Genomic DNA, 24,416 nt, shown 5'->3' on the forward strand with positions numbered 1-24,416 from the left:
CGATGCCGGCGCGACGGCGTCGAGGACGGTGGCGGCGACGGCGACGTAGAAGCGACAGCGGCGGCGGCGGAACTTCCTGCTGCTCTAGCGCCCCCTAGTAGATCGGCTTAGGGTTTCTGTGGGTGAGGGTGTTGGCGGCGCGGTGAACCTCGTACCGAGCGCCCCGGCCCCTCACCCCTATTTATTGTGGTGCTGTGCAATGGGGGCCCACCAGCCAAAGGAAGGATGGGCGCCCCCGATCAGGGCGCGAGGGGGAGACCGAGTCGGACTCTGCCGTTGGGCTGAGTATGGCCCGAGATCAATCCGAACATTCTCCCCCTTGATCTCTACTTTTCCTTTCAACTTTACACTTTATCTTTAACACCTTTAACTGTACTCGTTCCATCACAGATTAGCGCTTAGAGCATGCTTCATCGTCACGGCCAGTTGCCGATAGATTCAACAGCTACCATACACTTCACTGTTCTGAAACAATTCTTTAATCTTGGCCCCTATATTGTCCAAGAATCACAGGCTTTTCCTTAAACCCATGCCGGCTACGTGTTCACTGAACACACTGGGTGGCAAGCCTTTTGTGAGCGGATCCGCAAGCATTTTCTTTGTGCTTATATGCTTAAGAGTAATGGAGTGATCCTGGATTTTCTCTTTCACAACATAAAACTTTATGTCAATGTGTTTGGCAGCACCACTTGACTTATTATTGTGAGTATAGAACATTGCGGGTTCATTGTCGCGGTACATTCTGAGTGGTCTTTGAATGCTGTCTACCACTCTTAAACCGGGTATGAATTTCTTTAACCATTCTACCTGCCCCGAGGCCTCATAACATGCAACAAATTCTGCATACAGTGTTGATGATGCAGTGACACTTTCCTTGGAGCTTTTCCACGATATAGCTCCTCCTACGAGAGTAAAAACATAACCGGACGTGGACTTCCGATCATCTATGTCCCGCAAAATCTGCATCTGAATACCCTTCTATCTCTAGGGCGTCAGATCTTCTATACGTTAACATGAGGCCTTCTGTGCCTTGCACATAGCGCAAAGCTTTCTTTACCATTATCCAGTGTGCCTGTCCTAGATTACTTTGATACCTGCCAAGTATCCTGGTAACAAATGCCTAGTCAGGGCGTATACACACTTGAGCATACTGTAGGCTTCCGACAGCTGAAGCATATGGAACCGCTTTCATTTGATCGATCTCATATTGGTTCCTGGGACATTGAAACTTCCCAAATCTATCGCCCTTGACTATAAGAGCAGGTGAAGGCTTACAGGCATGCATACTGTATTTCTTTAGAACCTTTTCCAAGTAAGCCTTCCGTGACAATCCTAATACCCCATTTCTTCTATCTTGGTGAATTTTGATTCCCAAAACAAACGAAGCTTCACCAAGATCTTTCATATCAAAATTTGAGGACAAAAATTTCTTTGTCTCCAGTAGCAGACCGACATCACTACTTGCAAGTAAAATGTCGTCCACATACAGGATAAGGAAAATAAATTTCCCACTTTTAAACTTTGCATAAATGCAATTGTCCTCATCATTCTCTTTAAACCCAAATTTTCTTATGGTTTCATCAAACTTTAAATACCATTGCCTAGAGGCTTGTTTTAATCCATAAATGGATTTCTTTAAGCGGCATCCCATACGTTCTTTTCCTTCCACGACAAAACCTTTCGGTTGTGCCATGTAAACATTTTCATCTAGATCCCCATTAAGGAATGCCGTCTTTATATCCATCTGATGTAACTCTAAATCATAATGTGCCACCAATGCCATTATAATTCTGAAGGAATCTTTACATGAGACTGGAGAGAATGTCTCATTGTAATCAATCCCTTCTCTTTGCGTAAAGCCCTTTGCCACGAGTCGTTCTTTAAACCTTTCTACATTCCCTCTGGAGTCACGTTTAATCTTGTAGACCCATTTGCAGCCTACTGTTTTGGCTCATTTAGGAATTTCTTCTAAGTCCCAAACTTCGTTGGAACTCATCGATTTCATCTCATCTTTCATAGCCTCAAGCCATTCTGATGAGTGAACACTTTTCATGACTTCTTCATATGAAGTGGGATCACCCTCCATATAAGACTCTTCTGTATTATAAACTTTATAGTTGCTAGAAATAGCTGACCTCCTAACTCTTTGAGACCTTCTAGGGCCTCGGCTTCTGGTACATTTTGTACCTCAACTTGTGGCACATTATCCTCTTGGGGCTGTTGTGGCTCCCCCTCATCTGTGGCAATTGGTTCTGTCGGATCCTGAAGGACAGGTTCCCTATTATCATTTGTTGCCACAGCTGGAGAACTCACAACAGGTGTTGACATCACAATATCAGGTATTGTTGGTGCATCAGCAACATGTAGTGAGAAAAATGATTCCTGAATCATTGTAGTGGGCACATACACCCGCTTCTCCTCAAGATCAATTTCTCGAGCTACCATGCTCCCCTTTACCATTTCATCCTCTAGGAAAACAACATGTCTTGTTTCTACAAACCTTGTGTGTCTGTCTGGATAGTAGAAACGAAAACCTTTTGACTTTTCTGGATAGCCAATAAAATGGCAGCTTACTGTTGTTGGCACTCCTTAACCTAACGAATTACTCCGCAAGCGCACAGAGACCGATTGTAGCTTTCACCAGGGATATCGAATCCAAGGAACGGTAAAGCTTTGACCAAACTTAGAGATTGTCAACCGGACACAACCAGCGAGAAGAAGATAAGGGAAGAGGGCCTAACTCCAGATAACCTACTACTCTGACTAGTTGACGAGCTAACTACTGACTTGATCTGCTTTGGCGACTGGAAGAGGAAGTACTTCAGAAAGGGATGAGAGTGGAGTCTGACGGCAACCTGCACTACTGCTATGAAAACACCCGAACGTGGTGGACTACAAAGGACGGATAGGGCTGTCACCACCTACCGACTACCACAACGGTTCTGTGGAGTGGAACACAACCTGAGATAACTACCAAGCCTGGGCACCATGCCCACAGCTCTCGAGCTACTTGCTCCTACCATGTACTTAGATAGAAAGCAACCTCAAATAAGCAGAACTTGCTACTTACGCAGACTTAGGATCCCGCAGATCAAAGTAAGTACTTAACTAGTAACTAAGACAGAAAGTAAAGCTAGCGAGAAACTGAAGTTGAGACAAAAAACTTACTCAAGTATATTCCTCCGAGGTGGATATAAAAGTGGAGTAAGACCGAGAGAACTCGAGTCCGCTCCTTTCAGCTCGGCTTTCACCAGAGCACTCACCTCACTCTCTTCCTACTCAACACAACAGTGTACAAGAGACTCTCTTCTCTAATGGATTGGTGTGTGTTACAAGAGGGGTATGGTGCTCTATTTATACTATTCTGAAGTTAGTACTGGGCTGAGCGTCAGTTGCACGCAGGTAAGTTCGTTGAGCTTGTCTTCCACACCAAGGGAGAGTAGCAGAGGCTGCCAGGTGGGGCCGGCCGGCCTCCCCTAGGCCGGCCGGCCTGGGGATGTGGCCACGTGGCCACCGCCTTTGCGTAGATGCTTTGGATCTTCTCTCAGAGTCGATGGAGGTTGCGTAGCTCCAACGGTGATAGTTAGAGGCTGGCCAGCCTCTCCTAGGTCGGCCGGCCTGGCTCTGGCTCGTCTCGGGCTTCTGTTTCTCTGGCACATCATTTTCAAGGCCCACATTGCTTCGAGTTATCTTTGGATTTGGGCTTAACTCCACTTGGTTTAAGCCTTTTGGTCTTGTCTTGTGTGATTTGCCGAGAACATGTTGGTGTGACTTAATCTTGGGCTCAAGCTACTCTTCACAGAGTTGCACACCAAAATGATGCAGGGGTAGGCCGGCCGGCCTGGCCTAGGCCGGCCGGCCTAGGGTTCACCCTGTTTTGGCTCAATTTTGTATATGTTGCTCCTGGATTCAAATAATCACCAAAACTTGTGGAACTTGTTAATGTTAGTGGAAATTATAGCAATATGGTTCTAAAAGCATGAAATCCGGAGGAATATTGGCGGTAAAATTCATCGAAATCGACCACCAACACACCCCCACACCTAGACTTTGCTCGTCCCGAGCAAAAGGAGTCGACAAAGATCTTGAGGATCAAGCAAAGTCCGGGGTTCATGAACTCAGGTATGCATAAGAATTATTTCAGAGCTTTCCTTCCATACCTCGGATTCTAGGTGGCTAACACCTTCGTGTTCACCTATTGATCTCCAGATTAAATCGATGAAGATTATGATTAGCTCTTGTTTCGCAGTACTTGGAAGATTTTTTTTTGTTTTTAAATAAATTCAAGGCATACTCTTTTTGCTCGAGTCACTCATTCTCTCGATTTTTTGTTTACAACTTCACTAATCCTTCCAACATTGCATTGAAAATGAGTATGTGGAGCTAAGTGAAGGATGTTGCATATCCTTAACATTTATATTGCAAGATCAAACCTAGTGTCTCTTAGCAGTCTAGATGTTCTTCTTATGGGTCAAGTGCAAGTGAGAAATGAGGATTTCTTTCCCATGGTGGTTTTGTATTTAGCACCATACACCTCCCCCTCCTTCTCTCTCTCTCTCTCTTTTTTGAGACAAGGCATGAATGTCATTCATCTTTTTCTTTCTTTTTAGGGGGGTGCAGCGCTGACTTGCAACCACATCTCATGGACTCAGATTGATGGACGTGTACATGAATGATCCCAAGAAGATGAAACGGTGATAAAGGGTCAGGCTCACTAAACTTCACTTACTTCGGAGCGACGGTACCTTTCCGATCCTCTAAAAGACTGGGAAACGGTGATCGGGGTCAGGCCGCCAACAGCCCTATGAAAACACCAACCCGAACGTGGTGGAATACAAAGGCCTGGTCGGAGCTGTCACCTCCGGGGCTACCACAACTATCCGTGGGGTTGGGCGCAAACTTAGGTAAGCACAAGCCTAGACACCACATCTATGCTAATGATTTCTACTCTAATCCGGTACCTAGACTAGAGCACTCGGTCGAGCGGAATTCCCGTAAGTGAAATAAAGAAAGAACTAAATTTAGGCAAATAATAAGCACCGAAATACCGAATGATAACCTAGGTGCAACTCGAGTTGAAGCATATCCATAGAGGTACAAAAGCTGAGGAGGTTCCGACAAACCCGACTCCTCCTCCTCTCTTCTACTCTCACTCTCCTCCTCTTTTCTAGATATTCAACTAGGTGGAGAACACCTAGAGGGACACTACTACAAGAATATGATGGAGAAGTTGAACCTCAAGTGTAGGTGTGTGTTGTGAGGGGTGAGGGAGGCACCATTTATAGTCCTAATAGGTCGGTTCCCAAGTGAGATAAGGGCGGGAACGTTGATAACCGCCTTCTAGAGGATAAGCATGAGCTTCCCGTCAAAACTGAGCCTGAACCGCCTCAGTAGGGGTTCGGCCCATCCATGGGTTCGACTGAACCTCGTTTGAGGCAGTTTGGGCCCATCTTTGGCCAGTGCTCTCCTTGTGGGCCCCTTGTTCAGGATTCACGATGCTTGGCCTTGGTTGGTCCGTTTACTTTGTCAAATAGGCCTCTTTTGGATGTGTAACGCAGGCAGCAATGTTCTATGTATTTCTGTTGTGTCTTCTGCGTGTTTTTATGTTATTCCCGACTTGTATCCCTGTAATCAACAATTCACCAAAGCTCGTGGAATTTGGTAGTAATAACTCCTACCACTACTGTTGATGTTCATTCTTCATGTCTTTATGTAGGCGTTGACGGCATATATTTTGTAATTAAGGACCGTCAACAATAAGCACGTGGCAGTCATGGGACTTTAGATTTGTTAATTTCTTCTCTGCCAAATTTAGGATTCCTTTTATATTGGACGAGTATCTAGATGGAACCTTGATACTGCTCAAGCAGTCAAACATGCTTTCCTTCTCTTCGTTGCTAAGAGTATAGCTGGCAGGACTTAAGTACTCTCATCCATTATATCGCTATTGTGGATGTAAGGCATCCCGTTGTTCTATACGTTGCAATTCTTGATGTGCTTCTAGTATATCTTTTGTCTTTCCGTAAACTCCCAAGAATGCTATCAGGTTGACGCAAAGATTCTTCATGAGGTGCATCACATCAATTGCATGACGAACATCTAAGACTTCCCAATATGGTAGCTCCCAAAATATAGACTTCTTCTTCCACATGGGCGCCATTCCATATTCGTTTGGAATAGGTTGGCTACCAGGTCCCTTTCCAAAAACAACTTCTAGATTTTTTACCATCTCAAAGACATCCTTACCACTACGGTGCATCGGTTTTGTTCGGTAGTCCGCTTGCCCATTGAAATGCTTGCCCTTCTTTCGTACCGGATGCTTGATGGGAAGAAATCGACGATGACCCATGTATACAACCTTCTTAGAGCGAGTCAACCATATATTATCGACATCATCTAAACAGTGTGTGCATGCTCTATATCCCTTGTTCGAATGTCCTGACAAGTTACTAAGAGCAGGCCAATCATTGATCGTTACGAACAGCAATGCTCGTAGGTTGAAGTCTTCCTGTTTGTATTCATCCCACACCCGTACACCTTCATCGCACTAGAGCAATAAGAGTTCTTCTACCAATGGTCTTAGGTACACACCAATGTCATTTCCGGGCTGCTTTGGGCCCGGGATAAGCACTGGCATCATGATGAACTTTCGTTTCATGCAGAGTCATGGTGGAAGATTGTACATGCAAAGAGTCACAGGCCAAGTGCTATGACCACTGCTCATCTCACCAAAAGGATTCCCCGTACTCAAACCGAACCTTATGTTTCTCGCATCCAATTCAAATTCAGGGTAGGTTCTATCTATTTTTCTCCATTGCGACCCATCAGCGTGGTGTCTCAACATCGAGTCTTGCTTGCGTTCCTCTTTCTGCCATCGCATCAACTTAGCATTATCTTTATTCCTAAACAGACGCTTCAACTGTGGTATTATAGGTGAGTACAACATGACCTTGGCAGGAACTCTCTTCCGGGGACGCTCCCCCTTGACATCACCAGGATCATCTTTTCTGATCTTGTAACGCAATGAACTGCATACGGGGTATGCATCCAAATTGTCGTACTCGCCTCGGTAGAGGATGAAGTCGTTGGGGCATGCATGTATCTTCTGCACTTCCAATCTTAGATGGCAAACAAGTTGTTTGGCTTCATACATTGTGGTAAGCAATTCGTTGTCCTTAGGAAGCATTTTTTTAACAAGTTTCAGTAATTCACCAAATCCCTTGTCGGATACACCATTTGTCGCCTTCCATTGCAGCAACTCCAAGGTGGTGCCAAGCTTCTTCAATCCATCTTCGCAGCCTGGGTACAACAACTTCCAGTGGTCCTCTAACATCTTCTGGAACTTCAACCTCTCCTTTTCACTCTCACAGTCTACCTGCACATTGTGCAGTGCCTGCCCCAGATCGTCGCCGAGATTATCTTCTGCTACATCTGCTTCGGGCTCTTCCATGGGAATATCGTCATCAAATGCACCAAATCCAGCATTCCCGGGAAAGTGGTCGTCAAAATCTTCTTCTTCATTATCTTCCATGGTAACTCTCTTTTCTCCATGCTTCGTCCAACAAACATACTTCTCCATAAAATCATTTACAAAAATATGGCTGTGTAGGATTCTAGAAGAGGAGTAATCCTTGTTATTCTTGCAATTAACGTACGGGCAGCACATAAAACCATTCTGCTTGTTTGCCTCAGTCACAGCCAAAAAATAATGCAGGCCTTCAATGAATTCGTTAGAACGTCGGTCAGCATTGTTGATCCATTGCCGGTCCATCTGCATTTTAAAGGAATCGATTTGAATTCTTTACGCATATCGAATAAATTAAATATATCCAACCTAAATTAATTTAAATGTAAAATAACATGAATAATTAAAAGATCTGCATTATCCATCATACAATGTAGATAATTAATTCACCATACATCATGATTATTTAAAAGGAGTACTTAATCCATTACAGAACTTGACAAAGTAAATAGTACAAATTAAAATACAGGATGATACATCCTACTCAGGGGACCTATCAACCAATGTCTTCTTAACCGCCTCCCGAAGTCTCGATACGTTACGGTCAAATTCTGCCAATTCCGACTCTTCATGTCTAGCATTATATCGAGCCATCAACTCGCGATTATCATCCGTACCGTACAACTCAACATTAAACTCACGCTGAAATTTGCGATCTGCTTTTGAAATTGTGAAGTAGTAAAACACTTTCTTAATCCAACGACGAATACGACCGCTCACAAGACCAACACGATCTTCAGGACGGAACTCAAGGGAATGTCCAGTGCGCTTCAATTGATTGTGTACCGCCGTCCGAGCGAACGCACGACACTCGAAAGCATCATGTTGCAAAGGCATTTCTAAAATGTATATATTAATTACTCTTACAATTACAATGAAAACATATACACCATTAATTACTCTAACAATTATAATGTAAATATTAATTACTCTTACAATTACAATGATCACGTTAATTACTCTTACAGATAACAATGAAAACATATACAAAACAATAATAATTACTTTCACAATTACAATTAAAATATGTACATCATTATATCCTCATATTTGAGTTTCACAGGCACTTACCATGAAGTCTGAAATGTAAACAAATTAGAGTTGCTATTGAGGCATTAGTCATCATTGTGTGTCGTGCTATGTCACAGCTCTGCCTAAGCCCTTATTCTTCATCAATCTTGTCCTCACCCTATCTACATAATGAAGGGTTTAGAAAGAGCTGTGACAGAGCAGGCACGATGTGACTAATGCCCCAATAGCAATACTAATTTATTTACATTACACACTTGCTGGTAAGTGTCTATGATCTACAATGCAAAATCACATTAACTCTCATTCAGAATAACCTGAATAAATTATTTGAAATAAATCTGTAATTAATTGAAATAAATCTTTATAACTCCTAATTATTTTGACACCCTTCCGTTTCAGGCGAACACTCTTTTCAATATCCAAAAATCATCTAGAAGAAAAAAAAAATATTTCGAAAAATGTATATGTCGTTAACCTCGACCATGCGGTGATGGCATTACCTTTTGGAGGGACACGGTGCGGTACAAGGACGTCACCAATCGGGCAGTCGCAACACCAACATTTACGGTTAATAGGAACACAGCACTTGTGCGGCAGCGTGCTCGTTGATATGCTCTCAGTGCAACAACGGCCACGCTGACTGCGCCAAATGCTGCATGCGTATCAAACGGAAGTGCTGGTGTTGCGACCGGCCGATTGGCGAAGTCCTTATAGCGCATCGTGTATCCCCGAAAGTTAGTGCCATCACCGTTGGATGGAGATTAACCACGTATAGTTGTTTTGAAATAAAAATTTTTTAAGCTTCTAGATGGTCTCAATATGAGCCTGAATAAATACATCACTAGAGTGTCAAAATAATCCATTCATAATACAAAAAATTCTATTATACTTCTTTCAGTAATTCATTAAAAAAATCAACTATCCACAATATGGTCATATATACAAGTAAATCACATGAAGTGTCTACACTCATTCTAAAAATTTCTACTATCCACATACTCTTCTAAATCTAAAAGAAAATATACTACACTCCTTTATAATATATAGCCATTTATACGAGTAAAATCACATAACACTTTGGATCAACTAAAACAAGTATACTACACTCCTTTGGATCAATTAAAACAAGTAAATCACACATATATATGCAATCTAAATGTGCAAGAAATGAGCTACACATTTTCTCTATTTCTAAAACATGAAATGAGCTACACAAACAATGGAAGAAGAGAGAAACAAGCCCCAAATCTTTAGCGCCGATGGATGGACAGGGGAATCAAAGATCTTCACAAATGTGGTGAAGAAATGAGCAAGAACCCCCCCCCCTCTCCCGAGCAAGAACAACAAGAACAAGTGAGCTGAATGGCTCGGGCAGAGGGAGAGGGAAAGGGATAAGGGGGCCAAGGAGATTTGTCCCGGTTGGAGTCACCAACCGGGATCAAAAGCCCCCCCCTTTTGTCCCGGTTGGAGCCACCAACCGGGACAAAAGGGAACTTTCCAACCGGGACAAAAAGCCCCTGTCCCCCCTGGCCCGGCTAGCCGTTGGACTCAGGACAAAAGCCAAATTTGGTCCCGGGCCCAAAAGTAGCCGGGACAATTGAGCTGGATCAAAGGCCTGTTCTGTAGTAGCGGGTGCATCTCATTATCTTGCCCGTCTCACGCATCTACTGTAGTATGTCTACATTATGAACTAGGAGAATGACTCGCGCATTTATACGACTAGCTTATGTGCATATTTAATTATAAACAACAATTCAAACTTATGCGTACTTTAAAAAAAAACTCCTGTGACCATCGTAATCTAGTAACTTAGGAAAAAAAATACATTTCCGTTGTGAAATGGAAATGGGGTTCAACCTCGATTCGAAAATGAAAAAAAAATGAAAAAAATACATAAGAAGCTAGCTGAGCAAATGCACAGGTCACCTTCCTAGTTAGTATTAATTTGTACATCTCTTGTGCACCATCCCGTTAGTTCTACCGTTGGTTTCTCTCCTCCAAGTAGAATCCCCCTCGCAGTGCGATGGCGTCCATGGCCACACCACCAAGCTAGCTCTTGCAGCCCTCCCGCACTGCTCCCGCACGCCGTGCTGCCACGAGCGGCCGCCTCTTCCGCGCATATCCCGACCCAAAGCAATAGCTCCTCACACCATCCACCGCCACAGCAGATAAGTTCAGTGCTGCTGTTCACCGCCGGTCGAACACCACCGCAGCACTGCCGTTCGCCGCCAGCCGACCCTGTGTATTTTGATCCTATCATTGCTACATCTCTACCTTCATCCTTGTAGTCTATTTTCTTTTGCACAATATTTAATGAACATGCAGGCAAGCAAAGTCTTTAATATGAAACCCTGTAGGTTAGCCACTAGTCTTTCGCAATTTTTCCTTTATTGCCATTAGACGGGAGTCTGGGTAGAGTCATACGCTTAGCTCGCTATCCTTGGGATGGATGGATGGGTTTAATTATTTAATCTTGATTAATGACTATGAAACGAAGGATATGGGTGGATGGATAGTTGTAGCAACATGGATAGGATCTGGTTTCAAGCAGAAAGAAAGGATTTGGTGCTGCAGTGCGATACGAGTGACGCATTTGGGTCGGTGACCGGTACAGGTATGTGGTATGTTGTATGAGGCGGTTGGCACCACAGTTGCCTGTTTCTGGATCTAGGACTCATAGAGCAGTTACGTTGTGAAAACATGAGTAATCACATGATCTATTATAGCTTTGGACCTGGCTAGTAGATAACGGAACCCTATGCCTTTGTCTTTCGATGGTGCGGAATAGAATTCCGTTTGGAGCGGGCTTGCACGTTGAGGAATGTTGCGGAACACCTTATATTGTGACCCCCTTGCAAGCACACCCTGTGAGTAAAGTGTACGAACCCCTACAATGGTTAAAACTGGTATATCAGCCGTACTCACGATCATGAGCGCCGCGGCCCTCTCACATTCTAGAATGGGATCATGGATGGTTATGGATTGTTGGGATGGTTTAGGTGATGAAGATATGATGCCTTACAATTGTTTATTATAGTGCAACAATTGCTTTAATGAAACATGGACATCATTTAGATAAATAGGTTGCTCAAATTATTTAATAATTAACTAAACCTTGAATAAGATGCTTTCTGCTTAGTTATTTTAACTGTGTCAGCCTTTCTTCATAATTATCCCTCATATGTATATTTACCACACTTGCGGACTGCAAATTGCCTTTTGTACGCACCATTGCCTTTCTCCCCCTTTCTGGGTATTTTGTCCCTCCATCCTTCAAAGCAAAAGATGGAGGAGACTGGGTTGAAGACTTCAGAGGTGATTCCTGATGATGGCTCGCGACTACTTTTTTGACCGACGTCCCTGTGGGAGTGTTAGACTCGCTGCTTCGAGTGTGAGGCTTTGGCCATGTATCTTCGTGATAGAGAGTGTGTCACTTTAAATATAGTTATTTATTTGTGATATGTGCATGGTTAAACACTGTAAGTTGTTATATACATGTTGATTGATCCTGGCATGTATATGATTTTATCAGGATTTATCCCTTTCAGAATCCGGCTGTGACACTTTCATATAAGAAGACTTCCGAGGAGCTCGAAAAGAGTGTGAATGCCTCAGTCACGACACAATTCAAGAAGATGGTGTCGGAGGAACCATTTACTAAGGACCAAGCAAAGTTCTTAAAATTTCTCATGGTGAAGAAGAATCCACCAGTTGTGGAGAAAGAGCTTTGACTGATTATCAGCGTGGACACTTAAAGGTTTTCAAGGAAACGCTGACAGGGCCTCTAGCTATTTTGGAAGATCCCACGAACTATTCGTCGTAGGAATTCCTGATAGTGGAAGTCGTCGAAGAACCATTTGAGATGGGGAAGCCACTTTTGAATGAGGAAAAGCTGAAAATTTGAAAACACAAATGTGGTGGTTGCACGATTGGTACATGTTTTTTTTTGGAAAAGGGAAACTTTATTGATTTCAAGAGCAATACATGTTTTTTTTGGAAAAGGGAAACTTTATTGATTTCAAGAGCAATACATCGAGGTGATACATCGTCTTGAAATTTTCCCGACCTCTGCCAAACCGACACACAGCCTAAAAAGAGTTTGTTCTTGGCAGATCAGGCCGTACACACTAATGACTATCAATCCGAAGACTAGACCGCCACCCATGTGCCCGGGCAAAAAAATCTTTGGCCACCTGCTCCAAGAAATGAGATGTTGCTACAAGCTTCTCCTGCAATGTTTGTCGCTGAAGGATAGCCCACGAACGGAGCCAGTGTTAGATAACCTGCAAAAAGGAAGATCTTTTGTTATCAAACACCACAGCGTTTCTGCATCGCCAAACAGACCAACACAGAGCTGCCGCGCCTAGAAGAACTAGTGGTTTAAACTCCTTGGGTATTCCATTAAGCCTGCTCCCAAACATACTAGTCATATTTTGTGGTTTAGGGATGCCCCAGGCCGCATAGACCGAAGCCCATACCATACGCGTGAACCGGCAATCTAAAAACAGATGTTGAATCGTTTCATTTTCATGACAGAAGCAACATTGTTGGTTTCCTTGCTAGTTCCTTTTAGCTAGATTGTCCTTTGTAAGAATGACTCCTCGCCTGAGATATCAGAGAAATATTTTTATTTTGAGTGGGGCTTTTAATTTCCATAATCTCTTATTTAGGTTGGGGATATTTTGATTGATTAGACCCAGATAATGTGATTTAACTGAAAAAACACATGTCTGGTCTAAGTTCCATTTGAAACCATCCCTTTCCTGGTTTAGTCTAACAGATGCCAGGCGTGAGGCTAAATTGTTCCACATCACCAGCTTATTCCCAAATAAATCTCTGCACCAAGATAGATTAGGAATCTGTGTACTTAATACATCAGCCACTGTATCTTGTTTTTCCCTGACTATATTGTATAGTTGTGGATATTGGTCCCGTAGAGATCTATTTCCTAGCCATATGTCTTCCCAAAATCTTACTTGCGACCCATCCTTTATTATAAAGGTTCCAAATCTTAGAAAGTCTCGTTTGACCTTCATCAAGCTTGCCCAGAAATGTAAATCTCCGCTCTTCCTATCAAAACTTACTGCCGCATATGATTGGCATCTGGTACGACAAGTCGATCTTCAGTGACCAGGATGGGCATTCGAAGCATGAAGACCTTTACCTGGATTTCACGTTTCTGCATGACTTTTTCAACCAAGATGCCATGGACCAGTACTTCATGAAAGCATGGTGCTCGCTTGTATGTACCCCAAACTGTGTATTCTCTCGTAGACAAATAGATTGTCACACTCCAATCTCATGCTTAAATATTTATGTGTTCTCAAAAAGGAGACTCTTGTGATGACGCAAAAGACAGGAGTTCAATTTCTGGATCCTTCGAGATGTCACAAGGATACCATCGAAAAGGACCCAAGCGGCACGGAGGATTACGTGACAAGATGTTTCCAGGCATGGGACGGTGTTGACTTCATTCTTCTGCCATACAAATTTGGGTACATGGAAGCATTTTCTCTAACAGGAGGATGTCTGGCCAGCTACTAACACTGTGTTCTCTACTAGTTTGTAGCTTCCATTGGAACCGAACGTGTATCCAGCTTGAGAAGAGTAGAATCATAGTATTTGACTCTTTAAGGAAGCCGCAGGAGGATTACCAGATGTGCACATATTAGCTTAGCAGGTGCAATGACTATTACATTTTAAATCAAGGGGGTAACTACTTACAGGCGATCTCATAGTTTCCACTTCTTGGGGCTTTCAAACAGTACACAAAGAAAGGTACAATGTTCGGCTGATTCTGCAAAGATCACCTCAGAGTATGGCCTTTTTTGTGGGTAAGTATAAAACCTGCACCTTACATAGAAATTACATGATTATTAAACTAATCGTGCGATTCTTTCCGAATTTTTTTAATGCTTTAGGCAGCCAGCGGAAACAAATTTGTGTGGATATTATGTATTTGCGTTATTAGAACATTCTGTTGGAGTAATGGGCTTGGCCCATTTATTCTAAAGCATTAAAAGAATTTAAAGCCCACTATTAATGCGAGGGAATCAATGTTTAATTCCGTACCGGGAATTGAGGAGGATCTCAACCGACTTAAAAGGTGGACTTCTTGTACACCACTTGTGAAGCCGGTAAGAGGAGGACGGTGAACCACACGCGCGCGCGCTCGCTCGCCTCGCCTCGCCGGGCCGGGCCGGGCCGGGCCGGGGCGCGGCGCGGCCGGACGGGCAGTGCGGGGCGGTGTGATGGCTATTTTGCCGTTGACAGCAATTAATCGTGCGATTAAACGTGCAATTAAATCTGTAATTAATGGCCATAATCCGCATCACCTAAATGACTCTGATGGTGTCCAGGTTCAACGATCCTGAGCACCTGAGTCACTATATAAAGAGTGCCATTCCCCTCATCCATCCTGCACCAGAGCACTGAGGCAACTCGGCTCCTCTCTTCTCCCTCTCCAGTTGCAACAACTGAGTTCCCCAACGCTAATTTCTGCGCGCACAGAATTAGCGTGAGCAGGCCTCCGAAACCTTGCTCGCCTTGAGATCCTGCACGGGATAGGCGGGCAATCAGGTTTTTGGGTAACGCTTTAGCGTGACTGCTCAAAAATACTAAGGCTTTGCCCGATTGTACGACTACTTCCTGGTGGACGAGCCGAACGACTACGTCGACTACATTCTGGTGGCCGAACGACTACGTCGACTACATCTTGGTGACCGTTCGTGGGACTGCACTGCGAACTTCTTCCTGCACCGATTTAGTTCGACTACTTCGACTGAGGCCAACCGAGTAGATGTCTACTCCAGTTGGTAACAGCGCAGCCAATGCCTCCGGCAACGGCCCTGCTTTAGGGTACTCCCTGAAACTTTGGTTATTTATATTGTTTATGCTTATATGTGTGATAAGTATAAACATGTTCACATGTTTTATTTTACTCCTTAAAGTCATAGAAATATTGCTAGTTTATACATTTAATTTTGGAATTAAAATATACCGAAAATTGCCTAGATTTCTAACAATCCAAAAACCTGATTATGTTAATAGGCTTTCGGTATCTAGCTTTGCTGCATCAATCAAACCATCACCTTTTGATGGTTCAAATTACAAACGTTGGCAAGAGCGGCTTATACTGTGGTTAACACTATCGAGAGTGATCCATGTGAAAGAGGGTAAGCCTGAACAATTCTCTCCAGAGGAAGGGAGTGCGTTCGATGAGGCTGATATCCTCTTTCGAGGCTTGATCATTAGTGTTCTCGGTGATAACCTGGTGGATTCTTATATCCGGCTGCCAACTGGCAAAGCTTTGTGGGATGCTCTTGAGGCTCAATATGGAGTATCTGACGCCGGGAGTGAGTTGTATATCATGGAGCAGTTCCTTGAGTACAGGATGGTCGAAGACCGTTCTGTAGTGGAACAGGCTCATGAAATACATACTCTGGCAAAAGATCTCAAAAATTGCAGTAAAGAGTCCCCATGTGTGTTACCCAATAAGTTTGTAGCTGGAGGTATAATCTCTAAGCTGCCACCTTCTTGGAGGGACTTTGCTACTTCTCTAAAACATAAGAGACAGGAGTTCACAATAGATGGACTCATAGGGACTCTTGATGTTGAGGAGAAGGCGAGAGCAAAGGACATACGTGGGAAAGGAGTTGTTGGTGCTTCAAGTGCCAATCTTGTTCAGAAGAACAACTCCCATAAGAACAAGAAAAAGCCACCGCAGAACCAACCAAAGACTAAGAAGACAACCACTTTTAAGAAGAAGAAGAAGACGGGAGCTTGCTATGTGTGTGCTAGTACGGATCACTTTGCTGCAAAGTGTCCGAACCGCAAAGGCAACGACTCCGCCAACATGGTTATTAGCGAGCCTGGAGGAACTTCGGGGTACGGTAATTTATTACCTACTGTTCTTTCAGTCTTTGGTTCACCCGAGTGGTGGGTTGACACTGGTGCTAATATTCATGTTTGTGCTGATGCTTCTTTGTTCTCTTCTTACCAGACCGGCGGGACTTCCTCCTTGCTGATGGGGAACGGATCACATGCGCGTGTTCTTGGTGTTGGTACGATAAATCTGAAGTTTACTTCGGGGAAGACCGTGCAGCTGAAGAACGTGTAGCATGTCCCCACCATCAAGAAGAATTTAGTCAGCGGCTCTCTACTGTGTAGAGATGGTTTCAAATTAGTCTTTGAGTCCAATAAATGTATCTTGTCTAAGTTTGGTACTTTTGTTGGAAAAGGTTATGAAAGCGGAGGTTTGTTCCGTCTTTCTTTGTCAGATGTTTGTAATAAAATTGCATACAATGTTATTAACGTTGATGAAACAAATGTTTGGCATTCGAGGCTTTGTCACGTTAATTTTGGTTGTATGATGCGCTTAGCTAATTTGAGCTTAATTCCAAAGTTCACTTTTGTCAAAAATTCTAAGTGTCATGTATGTGTTGAATCAAAACAAACTCGTAAGCCTCATAAGACCGCGGAGGCAAGGAGCTTGGCACCCTTAGAATTAATTCATTCCGATTTGTGCGAAATGAATGGCAGTGTTGACAAAAGGTGGTAAAAAATATTTCATGACTTTGATTGATGATAGTACTAGATTTTGTTACATCTATTTGTTGAAGTCAAAAGATGAAGCTTTACACTACTTTAAAATCTATAAAGCTGAAGTAGAAAACCAACTTGAGAGAAAGATCAAAAGAGTTAGGTTAGATCGTGGTGGCGAGTATTTCTCAAATTTATTTACTTTATTCTGCGAGGAACATGGTATTATTCATGAGAGGACGCCTCCCTATTCACCTCAGTCAAATGGGGTTGCCGAAAGAAAGAACCGCACTCTAACGGATTTGGTTAACGCCATGTTAGATACAGCGGGACTTTCCAAGGAATGGTGGGGTGAGGCTATATTGACTGCATGTCATGTCCTAAACCGTGTTCCTACAAAGAATAAAGAGATAACTCCTTTCGAGGAATGGGAGAAGAAAAGGCCAACACTGTCATACTTACGTACATGGGGTTGTTTGGCAAAAGTGAGTGTGCCAATAACCAAGAAACGTAAGCTTGGACCTAAAACTGTGGATTGTATCTTTCTAGGTTATGCTATTCACAGCGTTGGATATAGATTTTTAATAGTGAAATCTGGAGTACCTGACATGCATGTTGGTACTATAATGGAGTCCAGAGATGCTACATTTTTTGAAAACATTTTTCCCATGAGAGATGAAACAAGTTCATCTAGGCAAGAGTTCATCAAGGATGATGGCTCTGCTGAGCCGATAGAACACAATGAACATACACTTGTAGAAAATCCTGAGGAGGATAACAATGATGCTCTGAGAAAGAGCAAGAGACAAAGGACTGTAAAGTCTTTTGGTGATGATTTCATTGTATACCTCATAGATGATACACCCAGAACCATTGAAGAGGCATATTCATCTCCTGATGCTGACTATTGGAAGGAAGCAGTAAGGAGTGAGATGGATTCTATTATGTCTAATGGAACCTGGGAGGTCGTTGAACGTCCTTATGGATGTAAACCGGTTGGATGCAAGTGGGTGTTCAAGAAAAAGCTTAGGCCAGATGGTACTATTGAAAAGTACAAGGCTAGGCTTGTGGCCAAGGGTTATACACAAAAAGAAGGAGAAGATTTCTTTGACACTTATTCACCAGTTGCCCGATTGACCACAATTCGAGTGTTACTTTCCTTGGCAGCCTCTTATGGTCTTCTCGTTCATCAGATGGACGTTAAGACGGCTTTCCTCAATGGAGAGTTAGAAGAGGAGATCTATATGGATCAGCCGGATGGGTTTGTATCAAAGGGTCAAGAAGGAATGGTTTGTAAGTTGTTAAAATCTTTATATGGTCTCAAGCAAGCGCCTAAGCAGTGGCATGAAAAGTTTGATAGAACTTTGACCTCTGCCGGCTTTGTTGTGAACGAAGCTGACAGATGTGTGTACTATCGCTATGGTGGGGCTGAAGGAGTGATTTTGTGCTTGTATGTGGATGACATACTGATCTTTGGCACTAGCCTTAATGTGATTAAGGAAGTCAAAGAGTTTTTATCTCAAAATTTTGAGATGAAGGATCTGGGAGAAGCTGATGTTATCCTTAATATAAAGCTGGTAAAAGAGATCAATGGTTGGGTGATTCTTACACAGTCTCACTATGTGGAGAAGGTGTTAAGTCGCTTTGGTTATAGCGACTATAAACCTGTCTCAACACCATATGATGCCAGTTTAATTCTTAGAAAGAACAAAAGGATAATGCGAGATCAGCTGAGATATTCTCAGATCATTGGTTCATTAATGTATTTAGCGAGCGCTACAAGACCTGACATCTCGTTTGCTGTAAGCAAACTGAGCCGGTTTGTTTCAAACCCGGGAGATGATCATTGGAAGGGTCTTGAAAGAGTAATGCGCTATCTGAAGGGGACAATGAACTATGGAATTCACTACACCGGGTACCCAAGGGTACTAGAAGGGTATAGTGATTCAAATTGGATTTCTGATGCTGATGAGATAAAGGCCACAAGTGGATATGTGTTTACACTTGGTGGTGGAGCTGTTTCCTGGAAGTCTTGCAAGCAGACCATCTTAACGAGGTCGACTATGGAAGCAGAACTCACAGCATTAGATACCGCCACTGTTGAGGCTGAGTGGCTTCGTGAGCTCCTTATGGACTTGCCGATAGTTGAAAAACCGTTACCGGCAATCCTAATGAACTGTGACAATCAAACGGTAATTGTCAAGGTGAATAGTTCAAAGGATAACATGAAGTCATCTAGACATGTGAAAAGGCGGTTGAAATCTGTCAGAAAATTGAGAAACTCCGGAGTTATAGCCCTGGACTATGTTCAGACGGCTAAAAATCTGGCAGATCAGTTTACAAAGGGTCTTTCACGAAATGTGATAGACAATGCATCTATGGAATTGGGCTTGAGACCCACGTGAGTCATTCTATAGTGGAAACCTGTCCTATGTGATCGGAGATCCCGTGAATTAGGATGGTGAAACAAACTAAAGTCTGACTGTGAGAAGAGAACCTTTGTGAAAAGGGCTCATTCCGTGTATAAGGTGCATTTCTCTTCTAATCTGTATGGTAGGTTGGTCTATACCTTAATGTGTGCCAGGTGGTTTCTTTTAAACAAATGAGTTGTTTTCTTGAAACAAAGATGTTGTCCTACAGAACATCTGAAAGGAACACACCTATATGAGTTTGACCACTGGTCATGGTCTATGAGAATTGGGTATTCTCTAGAAACTCATGAAGGGCCTGGAGTATGACTTATAAGCTCCAAACCGCGGGGATGCTTTTGCAGCCTAGTACCAGTGTAGGGCTCTGGTCAAACTTGTTTGCACAAAACTGGCAATTCAAGGCATAGTCCATTGCACAGTTGTGAATAAGTGTAGCCTTTGTCCTAGATGGAAGTTCAACTTAACAGTCTCTGTCGAATACTGGTATATCAATGAGAGAATGAGGGTATTTCTAGTGTGGCTTGAATTTCTTGGTGGGGATTGTTGGAGTAATGGGCTTGGCCCATTTATTCTAAAGCATTAAAAGAATTTAAAGCCCACTATTAATGCGAGGGAATCAATGTTTAATTCCGTACCGGGAATTGAGGAGGATCTCAACCGACTTAAAAGGTGGACTTCTTGTACACCACTTGTGAAGCCGGTAAGAGGAGGACGGTGAACCACACGCGCGCGCGCGCTCGCTCGCCTCGCCGAGCCGGGCCGTGGCCGTGGCCGTGGCCGTGGCCGAGGCCGAGGCCGAGGCGAGGCGCGGCGCGGCGCGGCACGGCCGGTCGGACGGGCGGTGCGGTGCGGTGCGGTGCGGCGTGGCGCGGTGCGATGTGATGGCTATTTTGCCGTTGACAGCAATTAATCGTGCGATTAAACGTGCAATTAAATCTGTAATTAATGGCCATAACCGCATCACCTAAATGACTCTGATGGTGTCCAGGTTCAACGATCCTGAGCACCTGAGTCACTATATAAAGAGTGCCATTCCCCTCATCCATCCTGCACCAGAGCACTGAGGCAACTCGGCTCCTCTCTTCTCCTTCTCCAGTTGCAACAACTGAGTTCCCCAACGCTAATTTCTGCGCGCACAGAATTAGCGTGAGCAGGCCTCCGAAACCTTGCTCGCCTTGAGATCCTGCACGGGATAGGCGGGCAATCAGGTTTTTGGGTAACGCTTTAGCGTGACTGCTCAAAAATACTAAGGCTTGGCCCGATTGTACGACTACTTCCTGGTGGACGAGCCGAACGACTACGTCGACTACATTCTGGTGGCCGAACGACTACGTCGACTACATCTTGGTGACCGTTCGTGGGACTGCACTGCGAACTTCTTCCTGCACCGATTTAGTTCGACTACTTCGACTGAGGCCAACCGAGTAGATGTCTACTCCAGTTGGTAACAGCGCAGCTAATGCCTCCGGCAACGGCCCCGCTTTAGGGTACTCCCTGAAACTTTGGTTATTTATATTGTTTATGCTTATATGTGTGATAAGTATAAACATGTTCACATGTTTTATTTTACTCCTTAAAGTCATAGAAATATTGCTAGTTTATACATTTAATTTTGGAATTAAAATATACCGAAAATTGCCTAGATTTCTAACAATCCAAAAACCTGATTATGTTAATAGGCTTTCGGTATCTAGCTTTGCTGCATCAATCAAACCATCACCTTTTGATGGTTCAAATTACAAACGTTGGCAAGAGCGGCTTATACTGTGGTTAACACTATCGAGAGTGATCCATGTGAAAGAGGGTAAGCCTGAACAATTCTCTCCAGAGGAAGGGAGTGCGTTCGATGAGGCTGATATCCTCTTTCGAGGCTTGATCATTAGTGTTCTCGGTGATAACCTGGTGGATTCTTATATCCGGCTGCCAACTGGCAAAGCTTTGTGGGATGCTCTTGAGGCTCAATATGGAGTATCTGACGCCGGGAGTGAGTTGTATATCATGGAGCAGTTCCTTGAGTACAGGATGGTCGAAGACCGTTCTGTAGTGGAACAGGCTCATGAAATACATACTCTGGCAAAAGATCTCAAAAATTGCAGTAAAGAGTCCCCATGTGTGTTACCCAATAAGTTTGTAGCTGGAGGTATAATCTCTAAGCTGCCACCTTCTTGGAGGGACTTTGCTACTTCTCTAAAACATAAGAGACAGGAGTTCACAATAGATGGACTCATAGGGACTCTTGATGTTGAGGAGAAGGCGAGAGCAAAGGACATACGTGGGAAAGGAGTTGTTGGTGCTTCAAGTGCCAATCTTGTTCAGAAGAACAACTCCCATAAGAACAAGAAAAAGCCACCGCAGAACCAACCAAAGACTAAGAAGACAACCACTTTTAAGAAGAAGAAGAAGACGGGAGCTTGCTATGTGTGTGCTAGTACGGATCACTTTGCTGCAAAGTGTCCGAACCGCAAAGGCAACGACTCCGCCAACATGGTTATTAGCGAGCCTGGAGGAACTTCGGGGTACGGTAATTTATTACCTACTGTTCTTTCAGTCTTTGGTTCACCCGAGTGGTGGGTTGACACTGGTGCTAATATTCATGTTTGTGCTGATGCTTCTTTGTTCTCTTCTTACCAGACCGGCGGGACTTCCTCCTTGCTGATGGGGAACGGATCACATGCGCGTGTTCTTGGTGTTGGTACGATAAATCTGAAGTTTACTTCGGGGAAGACCGTGCAGCTGAAGAACGTGTAGCATGTCCCCACCATCAAGAAGAATTTAGTCAGCGGCTCTCTACTGTGTAGAGATGGTTTCAAATTAGTCTTTGAGTCCAATAAATGTATCTTGTCTAAGTTTGGTACTTTTGTTGGAAAAGGTTATGAAAGCGGAGGTTTGTTCCGTCTTTCTTTGTCAGATGTTTGTAATAAAATTGCATACAATGTTATTAACGTTGATGAAACAAATGTTTGGCATTCGAGGCTTTGTCACGTTAATTTTGGTTGTATGATGCGCTTAGCTAATTTGAGCTTAATTCCAAAGTTCACTTTTGTCAAAAATTCTAAGTGTCATGTATGTGTTGAATCAAAACAAACTCGTAAGCCTCATAAGACCGTGGAGGCAAGGAGCTTGGCACCCTTAGAATTAATTCATTCCGATTTGTGCGAAATGAATGGAGTGTTGACAAAAGGTGGTAAAAAATATTTCATGACTTTGATTGATGATAGTACTAGATTTTGTTACATCTATTTGTTGAAGTCAAAAGATAAAGCTTTACACTACTTTAAAATCTATAAAGCTGAAGTAGAAAACCAACTTGAGAGAAAGATCAAAAGAGTTAGGTTAGATCGTGGTGGCGAGTATTTCTCAAATTTATTTACTTTATTCTGCGAGGAACATGGTATTATTCATGAGAGGACGCCTACCTATTCACCTCAGTCAAATGGGGTTGCCGAAAGAAAGAACCGCACTCTAACGGATTTGGTTAACGCCATGTTAGATACAGCGGGACTTTCCAAGGAATGGTGGGGTGAGGCTATATTGACTGCATGTCATGTCCTAAACCGTGTTCCTACAAAGAATAAAGAGATAACTCCTTTCGAGGAATGGGAGAAGAAAAGGCCAACACTGTCATACTTACGTACATGGGGTTGTTTGGCAAAAGTGAGTGTGCCAATAACCAAGAAACGTAAGCTTGGACCTAAAACTGTGGATTGTATCTTTCTAGGTTATGCTATTCACAGCGTTGGATATAGATTTTTAATAGTGAAATCTGGAGTACCTGACATGCATGTTGGTACTATAATGGAGTCCAGAGATGCTACATTTTTTGAAAATATTTTTCCCATGAGAGATGAAACAAGTTCATCTAGGCAAGAGTTCATCAAGGATGATGGCTCTGCTGAGCCGATAGAACACAATGAACATACACTTGTAGAAAATCCTGAGGAGGATAACAATGATGCTCTGAGAAAGAGCAAGAGACAAAGGACTGTAAAGTCTTTTGGTGATGATTTCATTGTATACCTCATAGATGATATACCCAGAACCATTGAAGAGGCATATTCATCTCCTGATGCTGACTATTGGAAGGAAGCAGTAAGGAGTGAGATGGATTCTATTATGTCTAATGGAACCTGGGAGGTCGTTGAACGTCCTTATGGATGTAAACCGGTTGGATGCAAGTGGGTGTTCAAGAAAAAGCTTAGGCCAGATGGTACTATTGAAAAGTACAAGGCTAGGCTTGTGGCCAAGGGTTATACACAAAAAGAAGGAGAAGATTTCTTTGACACTTATTCACCAGTTGCCCGATTGACCACAATTCGAGTGTTACTTTCCTTGGCAGCCTCTTATAGTCTTCTCGTTCATCAGATGGACGTTAAGACGGCTTTCCTCAATGGAGAGTTAGAAGAGGAGATCTATATGGATCAGCCGGATGGGTTTGTATCAAAGGGTCAAGAAGGAATGGTTTGTAAGTTGTTAAAATCTTTATATGGTCTCAAGCAAGCGCCTAAGCAGTGGCATGAAAAGTTTGATAGAACTTTGACCTCTGCCGGCTTTGTTGTGAACGAAGCTGACAGATGTGTGTACTATCGCTATGGTGGGGCTGAAGGAGTGATTTTGTGCTTGTATGTGGATGACATATTGATCTTTGGCACTAGCCTTAATGTGATTAAGGAAGTCAAAGAGTTTTTATCTCAAAATTTTGAGATGAAGGATCTGGGAGAAGCTGATGTTATCCTTAATATAAAGCTGGTAAAAGAGATCAATGGTGGGGTGATTCTTACACAGTCTCACTATGTGGAGAAGGTGTTAAGTCGCTTTGGTTATAGCGACTATAAACCTGTCTCAACACCATATGATGCCAGTTTAATTCTTAGAAAGAACAAAAGGATAAT

The sequence above is a fragment of the Panicum virgatum genome, chromosome 6N, assembly GCF_016808335.1.
Source record: "Panicum virgatum strain AP13 chromosome 6N, P.virgatum_v5, whole genome shotgun sequence".
NCBI classification, from domain to species: domain Eukaryota; kingdom Viridiplantae; phylum Streptophyta; class Magnoliopsida; order Poales; family Poaceae; genus Panicum; species Panicum virgatum.